Below are 27,168 nucleotides of genomic sequence, written 5' to 3'. Positions count from 1 at the left end.
TATACCAATAATAGAAACAATAAAATTTGTAGTTACAGACTAGAACAAGCCTCCTGAGTGGCAAAGGTAATTTTTATTTTACTTCTTTCCTAGGCTTTTGCCTAAAAACAAGGGGTGGAATTAATTTATTATTCAAACAGATTTTAATTAATTTGGACATAATTAAGAGTCCAAAATAACATGAACATTTTCATCAAGAGGTTTCTGTGCAATGGTTCAATAATTTTTGGAAAATTTATATTACTTTGGTTTAATAGTTTTTGGTAGAATTTCTATTACTTAAAAGAATTTTAGTTCTACCCCTTTTCCTCCTTAACTAAGATGATAATTTCAGTAGACAAACAGGGTCTCATAAGAGTTGTGTTCTGAGATGATAAGACAAACCCCAGGAAGACAAGCTATCACAGCCAACCACAACCCTAGCCCCAACACTTAAAAAGAAACCATGTTAGAAAAATCAGAGCCCTGACTAATTGAAGAGGAAGCAGTGATTTATAACAAACTAAGTAGACTAAGACAGCTTTCAGACCATTCTAAAACATAACCTATTGCTAAATTGTGAGGAGCACAATTGATCAACATCCCACAAACCCATTTTTTTCATTAAGACAGAAAGAAAATATGGTGCTTCTTGAACACAGGACGTGAATAGCTTAATGTGAAGCTACATGGAAAGGGCACAGCACCTACACTTAGATGACAGGCAGCTTTAACTAGAGGACTGCGTTAATATCAAAGCTTGGCTTGATCAGGAACACTATGGGAGTCTAAGATAAATACCAAGTGTGACAAAAAGCAGATGAGTCAGATGCACAAAGGGGCTGGTGTGGTCGAAGTTATGACATCTAACACAGTCAGGGCTGGGGATTCAACTTCTGCTTCTGTCTTTAAGACACAACTCTGCATTAGTCATTTATGCCTCTGGCTATGTGGCAGGCGACATCCAAGGTGCCTGGAATTCCCTGGAAAGGGGCCATGAATATGTTAACGTAAAAACAGACTCTGAATTAGCTCAGATGATGTACCAAAAATGATGAAAAGATAATATCCAGAATATGCTAGATCCCATGCAGTACCCAACACTGGAAAGAGCCTTAATTGATCAAAGGGAGGCAGAACTAATCCATTTTTTCACGAAAAAAAGATTTCTGGAAATGGCGAAAACAGTGGTATCAAGACATAAAAGCTTATCAATTTGTACAGTAAAATCTGGGGTTAACGAACTGGTCTCAAAGTTGGAAAGACACATTGGTGAAACCTCTTCTTTGCAAATCTAATCCCTGAAGTCAGTAACAGCAGTCCTGAGTTGCTTAAACTGAACTTCATATGTTTAAAAAAAAACAATTTTTTTTTTTAAAACTGAACTTCATATGTTTAGGACATGTAAAATCTGAGAAGAAATGTTCACCACTTGCTAATGCCTATATAACTGATTACAACAAAGTACTCAAATCATAGTACGTATACGAAGCAATTTAATTCTCACTTTTGGAGGTGAAGGAAATGAAGAAAACTAACATTTCTTGAGGCACTATAGTCATCATACCAAGAATGTTCCAGATGCCACCGTATCTATCCTCCTAACAACCCTATAAGGTAGGTATCATCTTTCTTGATTTACAGATAAGGAAACTGAGGCACAAGAGTATAAAATGAGGAAGCAGCAGAGTTAACTTGAGAAGTCAGGCTTGTCTGACTCCAAACCCTATGCTTCTTACAATTAATGGCATCTAAAAAAAAATAAAAAATAAAAATAATTAAAAAAAATTTTTTATATATAATGGCAGGTATCTTACCCTAGAGGTAGGTTACCATAAAATATGCTTCTACACATTATAACTGTCCGCAGTTGGTTAGAAGGAAAAGTAAAAAACGAAATCAGAAATTTAACCATTTTAATACCATGAAGAATGATGTGAGGCACACTTGTCCCTACTGGAAGATCTTTTGCGTATGAAAAAATCAACTGTTAACATGAAAGTTTCTGAGTATGACCCCTTTATTCAGTTTTATCTCTTGTCCTTTAGTCTGACCAGTAAGTCAGGAATGAGCAAACTCTCAAAATAAGTGAAGAAACAAAATCTTCCAGTTTCTGAAAGTGGTTTTCAAGTTGTGGGGAGATTTTCAAACTGCAAAAATGTCAATCTATTATGCCATATTCACAGTTAGATAAAACTTACTGTTTCTTAGAGCAGGGCCTCTCAAACTTTAATGTCCTTACACACTACCTGAGAATCTTATTAAAAATACATATTCTGATTCAGTAGGTTTGGGGTTACAGACCATACTTTGAATAGCCAGGTTTTCGTTGTTGTTTGTTTTTTAAATAATATTTTATTGGGTTTTTGATGAAAAGTTTACATAGCAAGTTAGGTTTCCATTTGACAATTTCCACACAAATTGTTCAGTGACATATATAAAATATGGGGTTAAAGGAAATCTGGGACAGTTCAGTAGCTATAAAAATGAACAAATATTATTCCTTGAATATGTAGCTAAAGAAGAATACTATCATGAAGATTTTTTCTTGTACTACATAGCACAATTTATGGAATTAAATAAAAGCACATATATCTCTGATGCTTAAAAAAAGACTTAACGTTTAACTATAAGCACAGAAAATTTCCATAGCTAAACTAGTACAGCACTAAAATAATTTGGGTTCATACAAGAAGGTACGTGCATATTCTTTTAATTTAAAAATTTTAATGGGGATTTTGTTTTCCAAAGGGGTATTGGAGTGCCTGGTGGATTCGTAACTGCTGACCTTTCGGTTAGCAGCCATAGGTCTTAACCACTATACCACCAGGGTTTCCAGTGATTAGTTACATTTATCACAATGTGCTAATACTCTGTGTTCTGTTTGTTCCATTTCCAGTACTCAAGATTCCCTGCCCCCTTATCTTCTCGTCTTTGCTTTTGGGTAATTGCTGACGTTTTGATCACATACAGATGGTTTTTAAGCACAGCACCAATCTTACCGGTAATATCCTTTATTTTGTGTGCCACTCTGCTATTTCGCTAAAAGGTGATCTCAGGGGATAGGCTCAGTTCTCGTTTTAAAGACTGTCTCAGGGTGATAGTCTCAGGGAGTCCTCTGTTCTCTACTGTTCCAGTTTGTCTAGCCTTTTTTTTTTTTTTTCCTTAAGAATTTGAGTTCTGCTCCACAGCACATTTATCTCCCATTCTATCTGGGGCCATCTATTGTGACCTGGATGAGAAGAGTCAGTGGTGGCAGCTGAGTACCATCTAGTTCTTCTGGTCTCAGAGTAGATAAGGTCGTGGTTCATGCAGACTCGTTCCATCTCTAAGGTTCTGGTTACCTTTTTATTGTTTTCCTCCTGGTAAGTAGAGACAAGTAGTTCTATCTTAGATAGCTGCTTGCAAGCTTTTAAGACCCCAGATGCTACTCACTTCACTAGGATATAGGTCATGATTTTTGTGAACTATGTTATGCCAATAGGCTGAGTTGTCTGTCCCATGAATCTATGGTCCTAAACGTTTAAACCCAGAAAACAAATCTGAGTAGGAAGGTTTTAGAACATATATAAAATATGGGGTTAAAGGAAATCTGGGACAGTTCAGTAACTATAAAAATGAACAAATATTATTCCTTGAATATGTAGCTAAAGAAGAATACTATCATGAAGATTTATTCTTGTACTACATAGCACAATTTATGGAATTAAATAAATGCACATATATCTCTGATGCTTAAAAAAAGACTTAACGTTTAACTATAAGCACAGAAAATTTCCATAGCTAAACTAGGACAGCACTAAAATAATCTGGGTTCATACAAGAAGGTACGCGCATATTCTTTTAATTTAAAAATTTTAATGGGGATTTTGTTTTCCAAAGGGGTATTGATTGATTAGTTAGACAGAAGGGAGTCTTCCCTTCAACAACAGGATCTATAACAGGGAGCCCTTGGGTGGTGTTATGGGTGCTACAGGAGAACATGCAAGGATGATGGAGAGTTTCCAACAAAGAGCACTATGTTTTCCATTTCCAGTTAATGCTTTTTGTTTTCCTTTCAGGCCTCTCACAGTGCTCCTATTCAGCAATAGGCTCAGTGCAGCCCTGGGACCAGATTGGCTGAAGATGGATCTGCACTACTCTGAAACCAGGAATACGGCTCTGGGTACAGCGCACCCCCTGAGATGTTAAACAGAGCTGGTAAGAAAATCCAACCTTAAGCACCTGCTCACCAAATGCAATCTATTGTTTTTTTACCTTTATAGCTCCTATTTACTGAGCCCTTACTACTACTACATAGGTCCTATCTCTAATTCATACAATAAACTTGAGGGGCAGGAATTATCATCATTTTAATAGATGAGGAAACAGGGGGTTGAAGAGGTTAGGTTTCTTGCCCAATGCTATACAGCTTTTAAGTAGTAAGCTGGGATTTGAACCCAAGCCTGACTCGTTCCTAAGTCCCACTCAACTCTATTAAATCATGCTGTTTCTATACTCCTTGATGACCACCATAGGCCCTCTTTGTTGTGTTGAAACAATTCCCGAGTTTCTGATCTTAGCACATCCTACTTCACTCTGTACTTGACCATTCCCTTGGCTAAAGCGACCAGTAGCTCTGGGAAAACGACACCCGCACTGTCAGTACTAGTTCCCTAAGACTTACATTGGCAGGCTAGCAGCCCCTTCTCCAGGTAAAGATGATGAATCATTGTTAACTGTCACGTTCATTCTTCCTTCTACTCTTCTTATTTTAGATGCTTACATTAACTAGAAGAACTATGAATTCAAGTATAGGAAAAGAACACAGTCCTCCCTGCCCCAGGAGAAAAGCTAGAAAAATGACTAAAAACACAAACTTCTGTTTAAAAAAAAAAAAGCCAAAACGAAGGATTATGGAACAGTTAAAATTCTAATGTGTGAGAATACCTGGTTTTGACGAGACTGAAATATCTGAAATAGAGAACTAACTCACAGACAAAAACCTGAAGAGCATAAGAAAAAGGAAGGAGTCATGAGCAAAAAAGTCATGATAATAACACATGTCCTTTACCACCTCCATTATTTGTTCCTATACAAACCAAAACCCATTGTCGTCAAGTCCATTCTGACTCATAGCAACCCTATAGGACTGAGTAGAACTATCCCATAAGGTTTCCAAGGAGCAGCTGGTGGATTTGAACTGTTGACCTCTTAACCACTATGCCACCAGAACTCCATTACTTCCTACAGCAGCTATAAAATATATTGTTTCTATAAAGAGTTCCTATTAATTGTTATTCATTGTTAAAGGACTATCATCTCTCTATTGCTATCATTTTTTTTTTTTTTTAGGGAAGAGTTAAGTGTCTACAGAAGAGGAAGTAAATTTACAGTACAGATTCAACTACTTACTGGTGTAAGGAAAAGACAGAAAACAAGTATTGAAAAAAATTCTGTAAAAAGAAAATAAATTGAAATCAGTTTTTTTTTTTAAGTCTAGTCTAAGACAACCCTTTTATCTCTCTTCTTAATATGAAATAACAAAATTTGCTTACAGCATGTAACAGATGATACCTTGTTGTTGTTAGGTGCCGTTGAGTCAGTTCTGACTCATAGTGACCCTATGTACGACAGAACAATATACTACCTGGCCCTGTGCCATCCTCACAATCATTGCTATGTTTGAGTCCACTGTTGCAGCTACTCTGTCAATCTGTCTCGTTGAGGGGCTTCCTCTTTTTCACTGTCCCTCCACCTTACCAAGCATAATGTCCTTCTCCAGGGACTCGTCCCTCCTGAAAACATGTCCAAAGTATGTTGAGTTAAAGTCTTGCCATCCTCGTTTCTAAGGAGCATTCTGGCTGTACTTCTTCCAAGAGAGAATTGTATGTTCTTCTGGCAGTCCGTGGTATATTCAATATGCTGGGACAACACCATAATTCAAATGAATCAATTCCTCTTCAGTCTTCCTTATTCATTGTCTAGCTCTCATATGCAGGTGAAGAGGTTGAAAGTATCACAACTTGGGTCAGGTGCATCTTAGTTCTCAAAGTGACATCTTTGCTTTCCAGTACTTTAAAAAGATCTTTTGCAGCAGATTTGCCCAATGCAATACGTCATTTGATTTCCTGACTGCTGCTTCCATGGGCGTTAATTGTGGATCCAAGTAAAACGAAATCCTTGTCAACTTAAATCTTTTCTGCATTTATCATGATGTTGCTTATTGGTCCAGTTGTGAGGATTTTTTTTTTTTTTTTTATGTTAAGGTGTAATCCATACTGCAGGCTGTAGTCTTTGACATTCATCAGTAAGTGCTTCAAGTCCTCCTCCCTTTCAGCAAGTAAGGCTGTCATTTGCATAATGCAGGTTGTTAATGAGTTTTCCTCCAATCCTGATAATGCATTCTTCTTCTTAAAGTCCAACTTCTCAGATTTATCTGCTCAGCATACAGGACTGAATAAGTATGGTGAAAGGATACAGTTCTGATGTACACCTCTCCTGATTTTAAACCATGCAGTATCCCCTTGTTCTGTTCAAATGACTGCCTCTTGGTCTATGTACAGATTTCTCATGAGCACAATGAAATGGTCTGGAATTACCATTCTTTGCAATGTTATCCATAATTTGTTACCATTCTTTGCAATGTTATCCATAATTTGTTATGATCCACAGAGTCAAATGCCTTTGCATAGTCAATAAAATACAGGTAAACATCTTTCTGGTATTCTCTGCTTTCAGCCAAGATACATCTGACATCAGCAATGATATCCCTCATTCCTCCTCTTCTGAATGTGGCTTAAATTTCTAGCAGTCCCCTGTCGATGTACTGCGGCGACAATTTTTGAATGATCTTAAGCAAAATTTTACTTGCATGTGATATTAATGATATTGTCCAATGATTTCTGCACTCCATTGGATCCCCTTTCTTCGGAATGGACAAAAATATGGATCTCTTCCAGTTGGTTGGCCAGGAAGCTGTCTTCCAAATTTCTTGACACAGACAAGTGAGTGCCTCCAGCACCTCACCTATGTGTTGAAACATCTGAACTGGCATTCCGTCAATTCCTGGAGACTTGTTTTCCGCCAATGCCTTCAGTGCAGCTTGGACTTCTTCCTTCAAGACTACCAGTTCTTAATAATATGCTGCCTGCTGAAGTGGTTGAACACTGACCAGTTCTTTCTGGTACAGTGACTCTGTGTATTCCTTTCATCTTGTTTTAATGCTTATTGCATTGTTCAATTTTTTTGCCCACAGAATCCTTCAATATTGCAACTCGAGGCTTGGATTTTTCTTCGTTTCTTTCAGCTTGAGATATGCTGAGTGTGTTCTTCCCTTCTTCTTTTTTTTTTACTGCAGGTCTTTGCACATTTGATTATATTGCCTGTACTTTGTCTTCTCCAGCTGCCGCCTGAAATCTGTTCAGCTCTTTTACTTCACTGTATCTTCCTTTCGCTTCAGCTAATCAGTGTTTAAGAGCAAGTTTCAGAGTCTCTTCTGACATCCATTTTTTTTTTCCTCTCTCTCTTTTTAATGACTTTTTGCTTTATTCTTGTATAATGTCCTTGATGTCATCCCACAACTCATCTGGTCTTTGGTCATTAGCGTTCTATGTGTGAAATTTATTTTTGAGATGGTTTCTAAATTCAGATGGGATATACTCAAGGTCGTACTTTGACTCTTGTAGACTTGTTTAAATTTTCTTCAGCTTTAACATGAACTTGCATATGAGCAATTGATCTGTTCTGCAGTCGGCCTCTGACCTTGTTCTGACTGATGATATTGACTGCATCAATAGAACAGTGGCCCCCCCAAAACGTCCATGTCCTAATTCCTGGAATCTGTGAATGAATAATGTTACTTTAAATGGCAAAAAAGAACTTTGCACATGTCATTAAACTAAGTACCTTGAGATGAAGATATTATCCTGGATTCTCCAGGGGAGCCCAATATAATCATAAATGTCCTTAAAAGTGAAAGACACAGGTAGGAGGGTCAGAGTCAGAGTGATGTGACATGAGAAAGACTTTACCAGCCACTGCTGGCTTTGAAGATGGAAGGGGGGCCATGAACTAAGGAATGCTAGCATCCAGTTAAAGAATGAGGGCAGCTTCTACAAGATGGGAAAGGCAAGCAAATGGATTCTCTCTAGAGCTTTCAGAGAAATGCAGCCCTGCTAACATTTTGATTTTAGTCCACTGAAACTCACTTAGGAATTCTGATCTCCAAAACTGTAAGATAATAATTTTTTTGTTGTTTTAAATCACTAAGTTCGTGGTAATTTGTTACACCAGCAATAGGAAACTAATGACTGTGTTCAATCACGGCCATACCATTTATGTGTCTTTAGGCCATTTATTTATGCCTCTGACCTTTGGTTTTTTCACCTACAAAATGGGAATTACCCATTTGTTGTAGAGATCAAGGATAATTAAGTGCTGTTGAGTAAATGATCAATAAATTTTAGTTCTTATTTCTTATGTAATATTAGAATGGTAAATGCAATTATTTTACAAAACCTACATGGAAATTATAGTTTCCATAAACAAAAGAAATGTGCATCAAAGCTTCTAACTATCATTAAAATTATTGGTAATATATAGTTATACAAGTTATTGGTTATTTTCATGGACTGTGAAGTTGCAGTTCTTTTAGATCTCATAGCTGCTAAGGGGAAGAAGCCATATACGTGCAAATTTGTTTTAAACCCACACCATATCCAGTATAAAGTCAAGGCTGCATTAATTTTATCCTTAGGTTATTTCTTTATCCTTCAGGAGAAGGTACCTTTTATACCAGAAAACATTTGGGGATCAAGATAATAAAATTTAGAATAAGAGGACAGATCACTATAGTCTAACCTCTTTATTTTACTAATAAACACAGATACACAGAAAGTTAAACAACTTGGTTAGTTATCAATATTCAGCCAGTTCATGTTAGGGAGAGATTATCGCCTGGGTCTTCTATTTCCGGAGTTGTGCTATTTTGTTACAGAAGGGGTCAGCAAACTATGGCCCATAGGCCAAATATTGCCTGCCACCTGGTTTTTGAAAATAAAATTTTATTGGCAAACAGACACACATTTATGTATTGTCTACGGCTGCTTTCCTGCTACAAAGGCACAGCAGAATAGTTGTTACAGAGCTGGTATATCCCACAAAGTCTAAAGTATTTACAAATTGGCCCTTATACAAGAAGTCTGATGAACCGGTGTTATAGCATGTTGCTTCTCAAGGCATGTAAGCTTAATTTATCTTATAAAACATTTCAAAACAATACATTTTAAAAAGGGCCTTTCAGCAAACTTTTAAGACTGTTACACAAAATAAAGGAATACAGTGGCTCAGTACGACAAAAAGTACCATGTCTCTACTAAGGCACCCTGGAGGTGAGTTCAGTTTTGACTAAATGATGTTGATTTAATAATAGTAAAATTACTCATCACAGCATATAAACACCGAGCAAAATAAAATAATGGCTATTTCTGCCATCATTATTTAATAAGAATCATTATAAACATGTTTGATAATTTATATGTAAAATTGATAATTGTTAATAAAAACAATGTAAAATATTATGTTTGTCTAGTGTTTTCATAAAGCATTCACTAATTGACATTTACTGAGTTCCTCAACCTAGTGGAATTGTACATCTTTTACAAGACTCATACCTGTATTTTCTTATGATCAAGTATGGGAAAGGGAACTAATAATTTTTGCGTGTGAAGATGTGTTAGGTACTAAAACACATTGTCAATGAATTTCCTAAATAACCTTCTAAAGAAAGAATCCTCATTTGCATTTTTACCGAAGAAGCAATAGACTCAGGGAAAGTGGACATCTGTCCAAAGTCACACGGCCATTCGGTGACTGAGCCTGGACTCCAGCTGAGGCTATTTGGTCTCCAAGGTTCTCTTTCCATTACTTCTCCTACTTTATAAAGTTTTCAGATTCAATTATCTCCTTTGTATATTTGGTACAGAACCGTGAGTCTCAGCTGACTACCTGTTCAAGTATTTTGGATTCAAAACTTCTTTTCAGAAAATAAAAAACTGGCCTTGCTTACAGGTATTTTCCGTGGGAAAGTAGAATGGCCCTAAATTTGGGCAAAAAGGTAAGTCAGACTTCTAATTTTTTCTATAAAAATGTCAGTTCTTCCATTTATACCACTCTGCTACCTAAAGCATATGAATCAACAATACAGGATAGTGGTGTTTCAGAAACTCATGGGGGAATTTGATAAAAAATTAATTCAATCCAGCTCTTTCTACAGCCTACTTGATGCTGTTTAAGAGAGGCCAAATAATGGATATTTTAGTTAAATCTGTTCCCCTTTCTATGCTCTATACTTGTATGTAGATCATCAGTAAGCAACAAAACAGGGCAATGTTATCTCAAAAGTCTTATGAAAGGTTATCAGTGAATTCAGATTTAATGTTGTGTACCTGGCTTTTTATAAAAAGTGATACAAGGAACATAAACATGTAATCAGAAAACATTTCTAGCTCTTTTGCGAAACACCAGCCTGAGTTATTTAGATATTATACTTAGTGTCCCTCACAGAAGGATCTATGTAATACCTCTTAGAGTTCAGTGTTAGCAAAAATCAATTTTTAATTTATCAGCAATGAGAAGCTTTTTTAAGGGACACATAAGCTTGAAATCTGGGAAAAAATGGATTTTTTTTTTTTTTAGATGAAGGAGATTCTGGGAGGTCATAATTCTTAGTGCTGAATGTATTTCCAAAGCAGTACATTTGCAGACAGAAAAGACAGAAATCCAATTAACTAGAGCCCTTCATTAACTGGAATGATTTTTATCCACTGCTTTAAAAAAAAAAAAAATTTTTTTTTTTTTTTTTGAGAAAAGGAAATACACAAAATATGTGCAAAAAAAAAAAAAAAAATCAAGCATTAGGGGATCCAAGGTAAAATTAGAAATGGTTCCTGCTCTCAAAGAAATCAGTCTAGTAGGGGAGATGAAATATACAAATAAAATGACAAAACAGAAAAAGATAAGTAGTACCCCAAGATTTAGAGAGAGAATTCTGGGAGTTCAGACAAGAAGAGATTTATCTCCGGGGTGATACAGAGAGGCACATAGGGCACTCTAGGCTACCCGAAGAAAGATGTGAAGAAAGCATGTGAACACTGAGACACAGTGAAGTGGAAAATAATGCTGCAGTGCTAAATTAGGTGTAAATCATGTAAATTGTTGAATGCCAGCTAGGCCGAAGAGAATGTTCTGTGAAATTTATTTATTTAATAATATAATATGTTTATTCATTACTTTTCATGTATAATTAATTAAAATTATTATAAATGCTTCTTTTAGGCAGAGGGATCTATCTGTATTTCAGATTAAGGTTAATCTATCTGCACCATATAAAATGAACTACAATATGAAGGATTATTGGACACAGGGAGGTTTAGTCAGCAGGCAGTTCCAGCAGTACAGGCAGGAGGCAATAAGGCTACTCAACTAGGCTAATTCTGAGAGAGGGAATAAAGAGCAAAGAGTGGAAATGAGATAATTTCCATTCACAAATGACTGATGACCCTGAAATTCTTCAATAACCTGAATTATGATAAAAAGGTTAAACCCTACTTTTACTAGGCAAGGGAGTATATCCTTTCATTGTTTATTTAGTAATAAGAGCTATTACAAAAGCAAATCAATGTAAACTTATTATTTCTTTAGATATATGAGTCTGGTTCATCTGGTGAGTGGCAATTATAGGCTGTAGTTATAAGGGCTCTGGTATCAAATACCACAGATTAGGCGGTCTTTAATCAGGATATATCCAAATCGGTGGGAAATTATATCAACCTTATTTCCCAAACCTATTTCCCAACAGAGTGCAAAGATGTCATTAATGCAAATCTAATAAAAGGGCTGTCATACTACAATTCCATCAATGCTCTTAAACACCAGTCTGCACCTTACTGTGAAGACAGGGAAAGGACTAAGAGCTAAAAAACAAAGTAACAACTAACTACAAACAACTATTGTTAAATAATATGTATCAAACTAATTCAAAATGTCTAAGCCCTGAAACAAAAGGCAGCTGGGGGCGGGGGAGGTGGAGAGGAGATCATTCTCTCTGAAATACTGTAAAAAACTAAAATGACTTTTAAACATAACTACCACAAAGAAACTTCCACCACAAAGAAAACTCCACCTAAAACAATACATAGCACTTAAAAAGTACTCTTTGTCTTCAAAGGATTTTATATTCATTAGCTAATTAAGACTTTGAACTTAGTGGTTTCACTGTAATTTTATAATACCATAATTTTATATACTAAAATTCACTTAATAAGCAATACTTTGGTTGAATTTTACAACCATCAATTGATTTTGGCTTATGTGTAAATATTCTTTTTTCTTATATACTGAGAACAGTGTGTGGACAACATTCCTTGCCTCCCCCACAAAAAAATAAACGCATTCACAGATGCTAGCAATTTAAGTATGACAAGAGCAAAATATTATTGGATATTTGTTTTTCAAAGGGTGGGGAAAAAAGAAAAAAAAAGATGGTAAGATTAATAGGAAAAAAGAATAAACAGTGCTCTTCTGTGAAAAGGGCAGTTGAAATTCTTCATGAGAAACTTGGTAAAGGATGACAGAGGTATTGGTAAACTTTATTTGGTATTAGCAAGTTGACTCACAAAAATCTACAATGCACTGAAATTTGATTTGAAATTTGCAACTTTTACTCAGAAGCTTCAGGGTAGCAGGGTAATCCTGTAATGCCTTACAAAGGTGCAATCCTCTTGCTTATTACCACCTGGAATATGTTACTTGAATAGGGAATATCCCTTTTCATTAATGTATGACTAGAACTGATAGGTATATGAGAAAGTTACCTGAAATATCTCAACAAAAATAATTTTGATGTTGCCAGCATACTATCTCACTAAATTTCATAGTAATGCAAAGTAAAAGAGTAAGGAACCAGTTAATCACCTAACAAATTGTCTCCAAAATGGGGAAAATAAAATGCTCACACCTAAGTGTTGGTGAGGCTGTGGAATATTCTATACTACTAGGGAGAGCAACTATACACATGGGCCTCACTGGATGGAAAACACAGGAATCAAACTGATTACATCTGTGGAAAGACCGACTACATTTGTGGAAAGAGATGATGGGGGAGCTCAATATCATCAGACAGAACAAGACCAGGGGCCAACTGCAGAACAGACCATCAATTGCTCATGTGCGAGTTAAAGTTGAAACTGAAGAAAATACAGCAAATCCACAAGAGCCAAAATACGACCTTGAGTATATCCCACCTGAATTCAGAGACCATTTAAAGAATAGATTTGACACACTGAATACTAATGACCAAAGACCAGATGAGTTGTGGAATGACATCAAGGACATCATACATGAAGAAAGCAAAAGGTCGTTAAACAGACAAAAAAAAAAACAACAAAAGAAAGACCAAAATGGATGTCAGAGGAGACTCTGAAACTTGCTCTCGAACACAGATTAGCTAAAGCAAAAGGAAGATATGATGAAGTAAAAGAGCTGAACAAAAGATTTCAAAGGGTGGCTCGAGAAGACTAAAGTATTATAATGAAATGTGCACAAACCTGAAGTTGGAAAACCAAAGGGGAAGAGCATACTCAACACTTCTCTAGCTGATGGAACTGAAGAAAAAATTCAAGCCTTGAGTTGCAATACTGAAGGATTCTACAGGAAAAATGTTGAATGATGCAGGAAGCATCAAAAGAAGATGGAGGGAATACATAGAGTCACTGTACCAAAAAGAACTGGTTGACATTCAACCATTTTAGGAGGTAGCATATGATGAAAAACTGATACTGAAGGAAGAAGTCCAAGCTGCACTGAAGGGAAGGGCAAAAAACAAGGCTCTAGGAATTGACGTAATACCAATTGAGGTGTTTCAACAAATGGATGCAGTGGTGGAGGTACTCACTCGTGTATGTCAAGAAATTTGGAAGACAGCTTCCTAGACAACCAACTGAAAGAGATCCATATTTATGCCCATTCCAAAGAAAGGTGATCCAACAGAACACGAAAATTACTGAAAAACATTAATATCATGCACAAGTAAAATGCTGATGAAGGTCATTTGAAAGTGGATGCAGCAGTACATTGACAAGGAACTTCCAGAAGTTCAAGCAAGATTCAGAAGAGGACGTGGGATGACAGATATCATTGCTAATGTCAGGGGGATTTTGGCTGAAAGCAGAGAACACCAGAAAGATATTTACCTGTATTTTATTGACTACACGAAGGCACTCGACTGTGTGGATCATACCAAATTATGGATAATAACATTGCAAAGAATGGGAATTCCAGAACATTTAATTGTGCTTATAGACCAAGAGGTAGTCCTTTGAACAGAACAAGGGGATACTCCGTGGTTTAAAGTCAGGAAAGGTGTGCGTCAGGGTTGTATCTTTCACCATACTTATTCAATCTGTATGCTGAGCAAATAATCCAAGAAGCTGGACTATATGAAGAAGAATACAGCATCAGGATTGTAGGAAGACTCATTAACATCCTGCGATATGCAGATGGCACAACGTCGCTTGCTGAAAGTGAAGAGGACTTACTGATGAAGATCAAAGACTACATCCTTCAGCACGGATAGCACCTCAACACAAAGAAAACAAAAATCCTCACAACTGGACCAATAAGCAACATCATGATAAGGGAGAAAAGACTGAAGTTGTCAAGGCTGCATTTTACTTGGATTCATAATCAACACCCATGGAAGCAGAAGTCAAGAAATCAAATGATGTATTTCATTGGGTGAATCTGCTGCAAAAGACCTTTTTAAAGTGTTCAAAAGCAAAGATGACACTTTGAGGACTAAGGTGTGCCTGACTCAAGCCATGCTATTTTTCAATATGAGTACGAAAGCCGGCCAATGAATAAGGAAGACCAAAAAAGAATGGATGCCTTTGAATTATGGTGTTGGTGAAGAGTACTGAATACACCATGGAGTGCCAAAGAAAGAACAAATCTGTCTTGGAAGAAGTACAGCCAGAACACTCCTTAGAATTGAGGGTGACGAGACTTCATCTCGAACTTCGGACATGTTATCAGGAGGGACCAGTCCCTGGAAAAAGACATTATGCTTGGTAAACTAGAGGGTCAGTAAAAGAGAGGAAGACCTTCAACAAGATAGACTGTCACAGTGGTTATAACAATGGGATCAAGCATAGCAACGACTGTGAGGATGGCAAGGGACCAGACAGTGTTTCATTCTGTTGTACACAGGGTTGCTATGAGTCTGAACTGACCTGACGGTACCTAACAACAACGAGAGTACAAAAAACCTGCAAGTTTTCTCAAAGCTGATAAGGCAATATGTATCAAAACAACCCACAACATACAAAGAAACAAAAATCAAAATAAAGAACCTTAAAAACATAAATGCTTTTGAGCTCGCAATTAATTTCTAAGAATTTATCTTAATGGAAGAATGATACGATCAATGATTAATCTATATGCACAAATAATTTTCTACAGGATGTTCAGTACAATGTTGTTTATTATGGAAAAAATGAGAAACATCCTGAATGTTCCATAATAGGAGATTGATAGCTTAAGGCAGTATAACAATATGACAGAATATCACACAGTTATTGCAATTGAGGTGATTACTTAGGGACATTAAAAAAGTTCATAAAATAGTGCTAGTTGAAATAGTAGATTAAAAACTACATACAGAACAATCCCATTTTTGTTCAAAACAATGCACATAAACCTAATAAAAGAGATTGAAAGACAAATAAAATGTTAAGTGGAAATGTATATTTTCCAAAATTTACACTAGGATCATATATTTTATTCAATACTTATTGCTCTCATAATCAGAAAGCAATAACATCGAGTAACTAACAACAGTCACATATGTCCTTTACCCACACGGAATGTGCTCTGAACATTCTAGCCCTGATGGCTACACATAAACCTTCTGCTCTGGCACCGCAATTATGAACATCCGTCACATGGTCAGTCACCTGGGAGGGATTACACCAAATTGTTATGAGTTTGGGGACCGAAATGACCGCCCTCTATTGCAGATGGATACTAAAGTAAGACTATGTGTTTCCTAGGCAAGATTTGTTCTCTGGAGGTGAGAGGCTAGTGCATTACCAGGTTTTATATTAAATGTCTTCATCATTTCTAAGAAGCCCAGATGGTTGGTAATATGTGCAGATATTTTGAAACACAGGCTGGCTCACTTCAATTAGCTTTGAAGTGAGACGAATGATAGGGACGATCTGTATTGCTAAGCCCAGGGGTACTGAGAGAATATTTTCTTACAGATGAATACCCACCGGCTAGAGTCTCCATTTATATAATATAGTAAATAGGTTATCCTGGAACACACGTGCTGTTGGAAAGAATCTGTTATTAAGCACCGAACTGGGCAAACATTTTATGCCAACTATAAGGAAGCCAGCTAATGTGAGCGAAAAAGGAATTAAAAAACCAATATAGCCTATATGCTTCTTTCAGAATGCACTGAGAAGTTTTGTGAGATTTGGCAGCAAATAAAAATACTCTTAAAGTAACCTGCAGTAGAGTCGGACCAAATCAAAGGCTCTGTCTGAAACGATGAGTAACTGAACAAGGCTGGCCTTCCCAGGGTTAGCATGCAATGCCAATTTTATGTCATGCTCCTCAAGGTGCCAGCTGTGAGGTTCCTGATGAGTCTCCTCTATACTGTGCTCAGAAAAAAGACACAGAAGAGCTCTTGAGACTGCCACTGCTAGGGCATATCTTGGCCTCAAAAATTCAGATAAGTCAGGAGAGAATGAAATGAATTCCAAAATTTATTTTCTGAGTTACAGAGGCTCTGGTGGACATTCAATAAAGCAATTTGACTCCAAGCCTCCCAAAGAAATCAAATGATTGATATTTTTAAACAGGACGTAAAGCAGAAATGTAAAATAGTAAAAATATAAATGTAATTTTAACCTTTCATAGAAAACAATTCACAAAGATTTTTCTGTGTTGGCTACCTTGTTAATGAAATGTCCAATGTTGAGAGAATTAATCATTTTTTAATGCTTGTTTCATACTATTCAGTGACTGGGATTCTTACTAGGTTGGCAGTTAGAACCCACCCAGCAGCTCTGTGGAACAGAAGACCTGGCGATCTGCTCCTACAACAATTTAAAAAAGAAAAAAAAAAAAAAGCCTGTAACAATTACAGCCTGGAAAAACCTATGGGGCAGTTCTACTCTGTCACATAGGGCCGCTATGAGTCGGAATCGACTGGACAACACACAACAACATACTGTGGATAAGTAGCCCCAGTGGCACAACAGTTAAGTGGTCAGCTGCTAACTGAAAGGTTGGCAGTTAGAATCCACCTGTGGCTCCTAGGGAGAAAAGATGTGGAGATCTGTTCCTGTAAAGATTACAGCCTAGAAACCCTATGGGGCAGTTCTACTATGTCATATAGGGTCATGATGAGTCAGAATGGACTCGACGGCAGAGAACAACATACTGTACCTACCAGGTGTCTTGTATACATTATTGCTAATTATCCCAATGACCTTACATTATTTTCATTTTATGGACTAAGAAGTTGAGGGTCAAAGAAGTAACCTGACTAAGGTCACAGTCCAGGGCGTACTCCAAAACTCCATATAAAACCAAAAATGGGAAAATCTGTTAGTCAGCTCTTCTCAGTAATTCAATTTTCTTGCAAGCAGAAGCAACGAAAGGCTCCTCTGGGCACATCACGATGGCCCTGAGACAAATAACGGAGTTCCCAGTAATAAAGGGGCATGTCTTCCAAGGGCAGTTTTCTTTGTCATAGAATGAATAAGCATTATGAAATAGTTTAAACCAGCAAAATAAAGAGTAAATAGAGGTAATTTACAGACAAAACATCACAGAGTAAGGAGACACACATGAACTACCCATTAACAAGAACTATTTAGATTCTTGCTACTCAAAGTGCGGTCCATTACCCCTCAGCATTAGTATCATCTGTGAACTTGTTAGAAATGCAGAATCTCAAGGACCTGCTCCAGACCTACTGAATTAGTATCTGTGTTTTAGAAAAGGTTAGTATGTACACTAAAGCTTGAGAAGCACTGATTTTAATTATGCTTAAGCCAGTACTGACTAAATGATGGTGACTGGTTTAAAAAAGCGAAAATTTGCCTCTAGCCCACATAGCCTCCAAGAACAACAGATACTTTCATGGATTTCCATCACTTGATGAATTCTGCAAATTGTGAATATTGGCTTTCCTTCACTTACTAAGAGCACTTTTGCAGCAGGCTGTAAAGTCATTACTCCATTTTTTCAATCCTGCCTGGTAAGAACTGAGTTCTCTCACCTTTAACCCACTCATTCTTAGCTTCCGTCCAACTCTAAAGAGAAAAGCAACAACACATGCCCAGTCAGAGTTTCGCCTCAGAATGATCGGGACTAAGATATGGTAATGTAATGCAGTTATAAGCAAATTCACCCAAATTCACGCTTTCCCTTATGATTTAATTATGGTGTAGGCCATCTGGATATTATGCCACAAAATGCAATTTTTTGTGTCAATAGTGGTCCCTAAAACTGTGGCTAATGAAAAGGATTTATAGATTCTTTTGTCCAGACAAAAGATGTGGTAAAAATTACTTGCTTCTTAAACATTACTAGTTGCTGCTCGAACCATTAACACTAGTGGGAAGAGTGATAACATATTTGATTATGGTCCGAATTCTACGGAGACAAATCCGTTAAGTAAATGATTTGTGATATGATAAAATTATTGCCACTGTCCTATTATATAAAGCTAAAACATAAAATCACCAATGCATCCCTCTTCTCACTGAAAACAGCAGCTCTGTCAGATAGTTAAAAAATACCTGCTGGAAGTACCTGGTCACATGACATTAATTTTAAAGGAAAAACAATAACCTCACTTGAGAAATTTTTTATTTATTTGTTGTTTACATTTGTTAGGTTTATAAAGCCCTCATAGGGAATAACAATAAAGACCCCTCCGAGTGTCAAAATTCATCCCTTTGGGTATATATTTATACTTACACACACACACACATACACACACACTCTTAATAATATAAAATTCTCTCAAACCAACTTTGGTCCTTTTTTTAACCTTTTGTCAGAGTTACTATTTGTCATTCATAATAACTTAAAAATCTGAGCCAAAATGCTTGAAATGCTTAAAAAATAGCTAGTAGTTTTTCTCTACCTTAACTTCAAGAATCTTTCTAACCAAGCAAAAAACTAACTGGTTTTTAATTCCAGACTCTTTGACTTTATAACCTTGAAAATTTAGCAGTCTTATATTCTACTACACAATAGATTGGGGGAAAAAAAAAAAAACTGGTGTCACCCAGTCAATATCTTAATGCAGGAAAAGGATCAGTGATGTAATTTAATGTTCAAATTAGGAGAAAAATTTCATAATTGTCTAGTTTTTAATAATACACTATCCTTTTGTTCAACTGTGTCCTCCTTCTGTGCTTTCTTTTCTCCTCCAACATGATTGTTGACCTTGCTGAAAAGAGGACTGATTTGTCTCTAACTTATCAGATGGTTGAAGTCTGCCTCATTTGCGTAAGCTCTAAAAAATGCTGTTTGAGAAAGGTCAATTAGTTCTAAACAAAGGCATTCGGTTCAGTAAGCATCTCCTAAAGAGATACTTCCTACAGGGATAAGCCAATATTTCCTGTAGTGCTCTAGTGTATAAAGGGGCAAAGGAAGCTGTAAGTGAATGCACACATTACCAGCTGGAGTCCCTAGCGTTTATGATATCTGACAGCACTTACAGGAGATTTCCACTGAGCTGGTACACCAGCATTTTCTAAGATTTTGCTGAATTATGCCATTTGGAGGGAGAAGGGAGTTAAAAAACTCACATCCAATCATGAAATCTAGGTGATTTTTTTTCTCCATAGTGATTTTTGGTCTTGCCCATCTCTGTTCACTTTCAGAGCTGCACTTCTCACATCTAGATTGCTCTGTCAAGTCTCCTAGTTGGTGTCTTTGCCTCTAGGCTCTTCCACTCCATCCACATGCAGTCACTAAAATAATGTTCCTCAATTAATTTCATCATGTAACTTACCTGTTCAAAAATTTATAGTGGCCCCCTATTTCTCAGCATATGAACCCCAAGTTTCTTAGCTTGGGTCCAAAACCCCACACATGCTTCAAATCAATTATCATCTCCACTTTACAGATGACAAAACTGAAGCACTCTGGGGTAACTTGCCTTGGATTTAAGCCCAGGCAATGTGGCTCCAGAGTTTATGCTCTCAAGTATTATACTACATGGTCCGTATCAAGAGTTTGGTGTGTAAATGAAATTGCATTGTATGGGTCTCTGGGTATTTTCTCGACTACATTATTCTTTGAGAGAATCTATTTGTTTTGTATGCTCACACAGACCCTACACATAATAGACTGTATTTCATTGACTGGTGTTGAACCAGAATAGTTGTTCAAGTAAACTATCGTGCCAAGATTCCAACTGCTTGGAGTCAAAGATCTCTGCAAATATAAGGTGGTTAATTTTTTTTTTTTAATTCATCTCCTCATCTGTTGTAGTTTCCATACTTCCTTACGTAAAAATAGTTGTGGGACCAAATTTTCCTATATGGTGCTCTGGTCTAGAAATATGCAATGGTGCACTCTGAGCAAAGGCCTACAGAAAATACACATAAAATATTTCAGCATAATGGAGGACCACTCCTGATGTGTTAAAGGCAACTTAAGAAATAAAAGAAATAGCCTATCAACAATCATGTTAGGTAATTTCATCATTTGCAATGTTTAAGTTTGCAACTACATTTAATACCCTCACTGCTTTCTATCTATGATTAAACCAACAAAGTAAATAGGGGGAGAGCCCCTTCACTGAGAAAGCATTGTGAATGTACATTTCAGGAGAATGCAGTCAGCCATATCCCTGTTAAATGGTAGGCAAAGTTCACGTAAATTAAATATTCACGCACAGCATTATGCTCTAAGTATGTAATCAATCCTTAACTAAGGAAAAAAGAAATCAATACTTTTAATTCTGTCAAGTTTGCAGCAACTAAAAATAAAAGGATATGTGGATAATGTTATAGAGATAGACCTCTACCAGGAACAGAACAATCTCTCTTTTCTCTTGTGGTTTTTCACCATTACATTGTCAGTTAAAAATTCAAAGATATTTCAAGAAAAAGAAAACCTGTCTTTGATCTGAGACGTTTCAAAAGAAATCTGAAACATTATCACTTACAAATCTGCAGAGACTGGCCATATGTGCACGTGATGATGGAGTTGGCACTACAAAGACTTAGGCATTCATATCTTCTTTCATTGACAAAAACCCACTGTTCTCTGGTTTTGAAACTGACAAGCTTCTGTTCCATGTTTATCACATACCAATATACTTATTCTTAAAATAAAACAATGAATAACTTCAAAACTGAATCTAGCAATAATTAGCTACTTCAGAGAATGCTAGGGAAACTGAAAATGAAGATGCCATCTATTTTCTCTGCTGCTATTTTCCGAGTCATCCAAATGCAAAGTCGAAGGAATGTTCAAAGCCTAAAGTAAGTATGTCTAATTAAAAGATAGCTTGAGGAAGTTCTACATAAGTATTCTTTTGGATGCAGAAAAGAGATATTGTAAGAAGCACCACATTCTACATAAGTTCAAGATGAAAACTGAGAATAATTCCATTCTACTAGAAAAACAATAGCTACCATTTACTGTGTGGCAGGCACTTTTCTCCTACTCTCTCTCTTAATCTTCTCAACTACCTTATAAAGTACTGTTGTTGTTGTTGTTAGGTGCCATGGATTTCGTTCAGACTCAGAGCAACCCTATGTACAACAGAGCAAAACACTGCCTAGTCCTGTGCCAAGCAAGTCAGGATAGCTGAGTGGTCTAAGGCGCGGCGTTCAGGTCGCAGTATCCCCTGGAGGCGTGGGTTCGAATCCCACTCCTGACAGCAAAAATTTGCATGACCCTGGTGGCGTAGTGGTTAAGTGCTACGGCTGCTAACCCAAAGGTCGGCAGTTCGAATCCACCAGGTGCTCCGTGGAAACTCTACGGGGCAGTTCTACTCTGTACTCTAGGGTCGCTATCAGTCAGAATCGACTCGACGGCACTGGGTTTGGTTTAGTCCTGGGCCACCCTATAATCGTTGCTATGCTTGAGTCCATTGTTGCAGCCACTGTAACAATCCATCTTGTTGACGATCTTCCTCTTTTTCGGTAACCCTCTACTTTATCAAGCATGATGTCATTCTCCAGAGACTGGTCCCAAAGTATGTGAGATGATGTCTTGGCATCCTCGTTTCTAAGGAGTATTCTGGATTTACTTCTTCCAAGACAGATTTGTTCATTCTTCTGGGAGTCCATAGTATATTCAGTATTTTTCACCAACACCACATAATTCAAAGGTATCAATTCTTCTTTGGTCTTCCTTATGTATTGCCCAGTTTTCACATGCATAAGAGGTAATTGAAAATACCATGGCCTGGGTCAGGCATGCCTTAGTCAGGCATGCCTTAGTCCTCAAAGTGACATCTTTGTTTTTTAATACAAAAGAGGTCTTCTGCAGCATATTTGCCCAGTGCAATATGTCATTTGACCTCCTGACTGCTGCTTCCATGGGTGTTTATTGTAAATCCAAGTAAAATGAAATCCTTGACAACTTCAATCTTTTCTTCATTTATCATGTTGCTTATTGGTCCAGTTGTGAGGATTTTTGTTTTCTTTATATTGAGGTATAATCTATACTGAAGGCTGTGGTCTTTGATCTTTATCTGTAAGTGCTTCAAGTCCTCTTCACTTTGAGCAAGTAAGGTTGTGTCATCTGCATATCGCAGGTTGTTAATGAGTCTTCCTCCAATCCTGATGCTGCATTCTTCCTCATATAGTCCAGCTTCTTGAATTATCTGCTCAGCATACAGACTGAATACATATGGTGAAAAGATACTATCCTGATGCACACCTTTTCTGATTTTAAAGTATTACCATTCCTATTTTCTATACGAGGGAATTGAAATTCAGAGAGATTAACTTGGTCATAGATGTAGGTCTGGGTCATACAATTCAATCGTGGCAGATCTGGGTTCTGAGCTCAGGTCTATTTAACTCCAGAGCCTATGTTTCTATCTATTAATACTATATTGCAGTAGTTCTCAATCTTCAATGCCTGTCACAATCATCTGGGATCCTTTTCACATACAGATGCGTGTGTTACATTTCCATAGATCCTAAGCTGCAGGTCTGAGATGTGCCCAAACACCTTTATTTTTAAAAAGTAGTTCAGGTGCTTTTGATATGCATCAAAGAAAGAGAACTTATTACTAGCCATTCTTTTATGCCTGGAATTAAAGTTATTTTCAGTTTTTCTCGAAAATAAATATACTTTAATGAACATCCTTCTAACTCAATCTTTACAAACATCTTCATCTTCTAAGATAAATTCCCAGAAGTGCAAGTGTTGGGTCAAAGGTATACATGTTTTTAAGACTTATGGTACAAATACATATATAGTCAAAATGCCCTATAGAAAGGTCTTTACTTTTAAATTTTAGCTTCAAACTTACTTCCTCTGAAGAGCCTTCCTTGATTACCCCTTCCTCACTCTGCTCCAACTATATAGCTACTTGGTCTCATCGGATTACTGGTACAATTATTGGACCATATACGCAATAAGTACCTTAATAAGGCATTAAGCCTCTAGGCTATTTGCTCACAAAGTGCATAATACACCCTAGAGGAAATCCAAGAGAAGGTAAAATACACAGGGTGATAAACTGATGGCTCTGAAATAGTTAGCAAAGTTGGCATAAAACAAAGAACGAAGTATTAAAGTTAAGTAGATAACATCCTATTTTCAATGAATGGAGCATATTCTAATAGCTTTTAGATCTTTCTATTGTTTTGGTTTGTGTGCCCACTAAAAGACAATAGCTGCAGGTAGGGTTTGCATTGTATGTACTATATTTGAAATCAGTTGTTAAAAAAACTCCAAGCTCTGGAAAATTTTGTCAAATTCTCCATAGCCTCAAAATTTATATATGTCCTTTATAGATTTCCATCATGCCTCGCTTATAAACCATAAAATTGAATGCTAACTGATATCTTCTGAAGAAAAGTATAAGGTATCTTATTCTACCTGTGAAATGAAACCACACACATTAAAATGAACCATCAAACATACATTTCACCATATGACATCACTGACAACAATTAGCTAGTACCAATTATGTCCAACATTGTGAATATGTTTCAATTTAAAAAATCAATTAATTCTGTTAATAGGAAAGTCACAGGAAAGCCCACTCACCAGGACTCTGTGGTATTTGTTTTTAGGAATCATTTGCTAAGAACTGCTTCCACTTCCCCCTTTTTTTGTATGCTTCAAATATAAATGTAAAACATGACAGCCTCTTGTATTGCCCATTTCCTGCCAATATTAAGCAAATATACTAAAGCAGGAGCATATTTTACATAACCACACGTGTCAGACTAAATTTGGACCAAGAAAGAGAATGAATGCAACTCATATCTGATTTATATTTGGCAAATACAGAGATATCATAATCTCCTGTTTTGAATGCCTACATGCTATGTTTCCATGACAACTGCATAAACATTTTCCTCATAACACACAGCCATCTTCATTCTTTACATCCCCTTATTTATTTCTTTCCATTCTCAAGGGAAAGCCTCATTTATTTCCCAGGAAAAATCAATCAATGATTTTTCTTAATCAGTGGTATTTGAAGAGTAGGTGGCACAGTTCTTTTTTGGAAAAGCAATTTCCACCAACGCTCTTGCTATGTGATAGAAGACTGAGGAGCGTAAAAGTGGCACTTGCTTAAAAGAAAGTGTGAGCACAAGTTGCAATGAATAAGCCTTCAAAGAGAGCTCAGAATGTGCATTGAGAAACCCGCAGAAGGTTGGCAAAAGCGATTATATGCAACTCCAATTTCTTTTCCATGTGCGTGGAGTATCGTGGAGACTAAGTGAAAATAAATAATCGTCCATTCTACAGCAACTTGGTAGTCTTGCTGCTTTCCTTGTGTGGCAGGAATTGTACGGAACGGTCAGCAACTAGAGACAAGAGAAAGCCTACTCACTTTAAAATAGATCAAATGACAGCTAAAAGGAAGGATGAAAGGAAGCTACATCAGGTTTCTTCACTTTGTCTCTTCTTTTGAGTCTGAGGTAATTATCACAAATTCGAGTAGTATCAGATGGAAGAGATCCCATATTGGATTTTAGCTGGCTATCAAATTAACAACAATTTCTCAAAGTCCTCAAAGGGACAGTGGATCAATTAACATCCTTTAGTGCTCAGAACAGTTCTGCTTCCTAGTTCCCTTTTGCACTCAGAGCTCAGTGGGTTAGCTAAGGAAGCCAATTCAGGGAGAGTACAGGTTTTTTTTTTTTTTTTTTTTTTTTTACAGGTATTAGCTGCTCCCTCCTCTGGCTTCTCCTGACACCACTCTGCAGTACTTAGCACTGTTTTGTTATTGCCTATATATTTTTTTTATATATGATTCTCTGAAGGCTAGGTTTTAAATCCCAAATTCCGTTTCTTTAATACATATAGGTCTACTCAGTTATCTATTTTTTCTTGAGTTAGCTTTGGTAGTTTGGTTCTTTCGAGAAATTTTTTCATCTCATTTAAATTGTTAAATTTATGGACACAAAGTTTTGTTCATGTTATTCCCTTATTATCCTTTCAATGTCTGTAATATCTGCAGTGGTATTCCCTAGAATAATGTCCAATACAGTGCCGGAAGATGAACCCCCAGGTTGGAAATTACTCAAAATACACAGTGGCCACAACAATGGACTCGAGCATACCAACGATTGTGAAGACGGTGCAGGACTGGGCAGCATTTCATTGTGTCGTACGTGGAGTTGCCACGAGTTGGAGTGGACTCAAAGGAAACTTAGAACAACAATAAGATACATACAACAATTTGTTTATCCATGCATCCACTGATGGACATTTGGGTTGTTTTTACCTTTGGCTATTGTGAATAGTGCTGTTATGAACAAGCATTTGTTTGACTACCTGTATTTGATTCTTTTAGGAATATAACTAGGAAGTAGAAGTGCTGGATCATATGGTAATTCTATGTTTAACTTTCTGTGGAATTGCCAAACTCTTTTCCACAGCAGCTGAACCATTTTACAGTCTCACCAGCAATGTATGAGGGTTCCAATTTCTCAATCTCCTCATCAACACTTGTTATTTTCTATTTCTTTTCATTATAGCCATTCTCATGGGTGTGGAATGGTCAACACTTGTTATTTTCCATTTCTTTTCATTATAGCCATTCTCATGGGTGCAGAATGGTATCTCATTGTGGCTGACAGCTTTTTTTGACTTGGACATCTGCCTGATGATCTTGGGAGGGTGTCCATGAGAGTCCAGGAGTCCTGGTGCTTTTCTATTCTTGGCAGTTGGGCGGTGGGGTGGAGAAGAAATACTAGCTAAGAAATCTATCTGGAAATAAAGGTGCATTTCCACCTTTTGTATCTGAACAAAGCATTTGTGCCTTGTTTCCTTTTAAACATTCCTCACATGTAACATACCTGTGCTCTAGCACTAGGTATACAATGGCCCATAATAAATCACCAGAATGTGCTATAGCATCAGAATGCTTTATGTTTTCCTTCCTTTCTATATGCCAAACCAATGGAAGGAAACAAAAGCTGGGCCTGGCTCCAGGAAGAATGAGTTTCCTTTCATTTTTACAATTTGGCATTTTTAGATAAGCTTTCTGTGACTGTGGGCCAGAATTCTCAATCTTCAAAAGATACAAGCCAGAACTATAATGCTAAATTTTCCCTAGATCATTCTGTTGCTATTCTCTGAGGACAATAACTATAGAATTCAAGTACCAGTGGGATGAGGAATAACTGGCTTGTCTATAATAAGCATTCTGCAGATTTCCAGTCTTCCACTGTTTTAAGAAGGTGGTGAGTGAATTTCCCTTCTATTAACAGAAGCAAGAGGGCTCTTTACATTTATTATGCTGTTCAGTCACCTCACATGTCTAGTGATATTCCAGCTGATTTCCATTAACTTAAAACATGTACTGCTAATTAGAGCTGGCACAATAAATTAAAGGGTAAAGCTGGACTCCCAGCACCCACAGAAATCCTATCCCTTGCAATTACAACAGATCCCTTTCTCTTC

The 27,168-nt window shown here is 36.9% G+C and overlaps 1 protein-coding gene and 1 non-coding gene across 4 annotated transcripts in view; one reads left to right on the top strand and one right to left on the bottom strand.

Annotated features, from left to right (window-relative positions):
- Window positions 1-27,168, bottom strand: part of PEAK1 (pseudopodium enriched atypical kinase 1) — a 270,601-nt gene that overhangs the window by 77,803 nt on the left and 165,630 nt on the right. The window lies entirely within an intron of this gene.
- On the top strand, window positions 21,861-21,943 carry TRNAL-CAG (transfer RNA leucine (anticodon CAG)). The gene has a single exon. It is a non-coding gene; the product is annotated as a tRNA-Leu (tRNA).

Source organism: Elephas maximus, chromosome 13 (assembly GCF_024166365.1).
Source record: "Elephas maximus indicus isolate mEleMax1 chromosome 13, mEleMax1 primary haplotype, whole genome shotgun sequence".
Lineage (NCBI taxonomy): Eukaryota > Metazoa > Chordata > Mammalia > Proboscidea > Elephantidae > Elephas > Elephas maximus.
This window is presented reverse-complemented; position numbering and strand designations above follow the sequence as displayed.